The sequence below is a fragment of the Macadamia integrifolia genome, chromosome 8, assembly GCF_013358625.1.
Source record: "Macadamia integrifolia cultivar HAES 741 chromosome 8, SCU_Mint_v3, whole genome shotgun sequence".
Taxonomy (NCBI): Eukaryota; Viridiplantae; Streptophyta; class Magnoliopsida; order Proteales; family Proteaceae; genus Macadamia; species Macadamia integrifolia.
In genome coordinates, this window is record NC_056564.1 from 15,022,191 (window position 1) to 15,026,295 (window position 4,105).

The 4,105-nt window shown below is 38.1% G+C and overlaps 1 non-coding gene across 1 annotated transcript; it reads left to right on the plus strand.

Moving 5' to 3' along the window:
• The first annotated feature begins 368 nt into the window (after positions 1-368).
• LOC122087754 lies at positions 369-475 on the plus strand. Its single transcript, XR_006142829.1, has one exon. It is a non-coding gene; the product is annotated as a small nucleolar RNA R71 (small nucleolar RNA).
• The last annotated feature ends 3,630 nt before the right edge of the window (positions 476-4,105 follow it).

The window sequence follows — 4,105 nt, forward strand, 5'->3', positions numbered from 1 at the left end:
AGAAGTGCCCATAGAGGTGTTGGGGCATTCTTCTATGACATGTTTAGGGGATTGGCACTAAGCACACAACCATATTGACTGATGATGGCTCTCTAGGAACAATAGCCTCAATCTTTTTCATTAGACTATACAAATGGGCTTCCTTGGCTACTATCCTATCCATAAGATATCCTTTCCCTCCTATGGTTCTTTCACTTTCTTGGGTTGACTCCCACTCATGGCTTTTATCAGCTAGGTTAAGTAAGAATTCTCATGCCTCTCCTTCATCTGTAAATGATATGAACCCCCCAGGGCACATAGACTTTATCATTTGTTTAGTTGGGTAATCAATACCCTCACAAATAATCTGACATAAATGTCATAAGTCTAGGCTATGGTGAGGGCATTCCTAGAGAAGATCCTTGAATCTCTCTATAAGTTTAGAAAAGAACTCACTAGGCTTCTACCTAAACTGAAGGATATCACTTCTAATCTTATTGGTCTTGTGAGTTGGGAAACAATTTTTGAGTAAGACAACTATGAATTTCTCTCATGTGGTTACAGAATTTATGGATAATCCATACAACCACTTCTTAGCTTGGTCTTTTAAAGAAAAAGTTATGAACCTAAGCTTAACAGCATCATCAGAAAGCTATTGGACTTTAATTAGAACACATACCTCTTCAAATTCCCTAAGGAATATGTATGTATCCTCAGAGTGATGAACTGAGATTTGAGCTCATAATTATTGTCCCGGGTTGTGGTAAAACTATACAGGAAGGTTTGGCTGTTCTAGTAGGATAGAACCTATCTTTCAGAGATTTAGGTGGAGGGTTTTGCTGTTAGTCTCCCATATTGAAAGGTACAAAAGAGAGTAAACATATAAGGTCACTACTTGTTGGATCTCTTCTTTCTAACCTATTCGCACTATTACGTATCCACCCTGCACTCATGCAACAGAACACTATCTACAACTAGAATAAGATAAACCACAAACACAAAGAATGAAAACTTTTTTCTGATTTTTTATTTTTATTTTGGTGAGCTTACTAGTAGGGATCCAGGGTTGCTCAGGTCAATCCTGAGGTACTGCTGCAGGGCGAAACCTGTCTTTAATCATACTGTGAGGCTTGGCAACCTTCACCGATACAACTATTATTGCAAGTTGTTCTTCTCAGGAATTCAATAAAAAAAAAAAAACAAAACAAAGTAAACAAAATACTCGATTTACCAAAAGAAAGTGAAAAATAATATGAAACTGTCTCCCCGACAACGGTGCCAAAAACTTGTTTGAGATTTAAAAAGTAACCACAAGCATACAGATCAGTGTAGCTAATAGGTCAAACACAAGGAGAGCAACCACTTTATTTTTTACTTCTTAAAGTAATGCGAAAGTTAACTAATTAATTATAGTGATCCACTTCTAACTACCGCCCAAAACCAACGCATCTAAGACTTTAAATAATCAAACCCCATAGATAAAAAGTAACTAAAAATAAAGAGGATAGTTCTCTCACTAGGAGGGGCAGAGCCAACTCATACACTAGCCGTGAACCTTGGGGGAAAGGAAAAATAATAAAATAAAGACTGAAAGTAAAATCCTAAGTTAAGAAGGAAAGGGTAGTCAGAAGAGGGAATGAGAGGGGGGAGAGAAGACTTATGAGTAGCCTACCTGCCTGAACTTCAATACTTGAACTTGAAAACTTGGTTGAGATTTGAAACACTACCAGTACTAAAAACCAGATCTGGAATAAACCAAATCTGAAACTACTAGTACTAGAGAAGACAAATTTGAACTTGAAAGAGATGCTCCACAACTTGTTCTTGTCACTTAAAACTAAATCTAGAAGTAGAAAGTAAACTTACAACTGAATAAAATAAAACCATGAACATAAAAGAAACTTGCATTCATTAAGTAGAAAGCAAAAGCAAAGAACTAGAGAAGAACTAACCTAGAAGACAAGAGAGACTAAAGAAAATCCTAGGAGAGAGTGGTGTGCTCCTTGCTTGAGTGTGTTCCTTACTTAGGGGATGGGGGTAGGGTTAGGACAACAAGTTGGTTTCCGAGTTGGAATTTAAATTACTAAGGTGGCAGCAAGAGAGAGTGAAGAGATAAGGGAGAGAAAAGATAAGGAAGAAAAATCATATAGAGAGGGAGAGGTATCCAACGATTTGGGTGTTACTGGGGGGATCCACAATAGCATATTCCATATGTTAGTGATGAGATGGAGGAGAGAGAAGAGGGAAATCGTGTGGGAGAAGAGGAAATCCAACGATTTTGGGTTGCTTTTTCCCTATTTTTTCTCTCTTTTTTTTCTTCTTTTATTTATTGTCTCTCTCCTTTTCCAACTTGCGCACAAACTCCCTTGGCCGACCTCTTATTCATTACTTGAATCGATTAGGACATCTTCTAATTTAGTAGAAAGTTCCATCCATGCCCCTTGCTTTAAATGATGAGCAGGAGAGAGAAATCTTCCAAAAAAATAGCAGCCAAGAGGTTCAAACTTGAGACCTCCTAGTGAACAAAGGATTTTTGCACACCACAACTCACCAACTACGCTAGGTAGTTGTTGTTACTAAAAAAGAATCTTTAATCACTCAAGGGGGTCCATCGATCCTTGTTGGTATTTGGAATATTCCTTGTACACCTGCGACAACAGCAAACGGGTTGGTTTTACATCTCTGTTCAATTCTGATCCATTATTCTTTTTCTAGCCTGAAAAGAAAAATCACTTTTACGGGTGATCAAACGGATGTGTACTTTTAATGCCACACATCCATCTTACTCAGAATTTTATCCTCTTCGTAACTATGAAAAGAAACAGGACCTCTTTATGTGTAAAATTGGAGATATGTCACCCGATAGTCCTTAAGACCTTTAAAATACAAAACCTGCAAAAAGAGAGTAAAACCCAAGGTAGCTCCATTCTAAATATATAAAAATGCATGCTTTACTACCTAAGATTTCACACATAATTGTGCTCATTAACACGCACATATATCCACAATCCATCCACGATCCATGATGCAATACTTTAAGTTCATAAAGTTATGAAATGATTCTAAGATCACATAGATAATAATAATCAGAATATAACACAACTGGTGAACTATAATGATATTTAATATATTTATAGAAAAGCATGTTCTTAGTAGCGGATCATAATTACTTTTATGCCCTTATGGCTACATCTAATAAGTACAAAAAGAATAAAAAAAATAGAAGATGATACTCTCATCCTTAATGTGCTCCAAAAGCACAATCATCGCATAGAAAACCGTCCTCCTGTGTGACCAGCTCCTCATCCTAGAGGTCACCTCTGTAGAGAGCTGCTCTATAGCCATAGTTTCTGGATGGTTCCCTGAATCCACATTTAAAAAGGGGCAACAACGGGGGTGAGGTTCCACGAAGACCAGTGAGGGGTAAACACACAAGAAATCAAAATAATCAAAAAAATGCAACAAATATAAATATCGATGCTCATCCACAACAAGATGAATGTAATTAGATAGATGCAATGACATGATCCAATTATTAGCTAATAATTCTAAGTAACAAATGCTAAGTCCAGAGTGAGTATCAGTGCTACTATGACATAGGTGGTATCCCCAGACACGAATGTCCATTATCGATCCCCAATGATACAAGCTAGTTACGAGTCAAGAGCATACTGATCCCTACATGACTACTTCAATACCCAATAAGCCCCTATTAATAATCCCCCATAATACCACTACATCGAATCCAATATCGCATGTAGGGGATACCCACCATCAAATCCAACATTGCGTGAGGGTTTGTCATGATGCTGGCATCCCCACCACCTCAGTAACCGAAAATCGTCCCCAACCTCGAACCATTAGACGGTAGGATTAGCCAATATATAAGCCCCTATTGGTAAGGATTGTTACACCAGGGTGGTTATCCTAGCCTAATGCATTCTAATATGCTACAATACATTACAATCAATTCACACACCTCGTGGGCATACAATGCTTGTAAGAACCTTCGGCCACCCTATACCCCATGTTCACACATCATAGGCATGCAGTGTCAGAACCAACCTTTGTCCACCCTGCATCCCAATCCACACAACACACTCACACATACACTCACCCTGGGCAT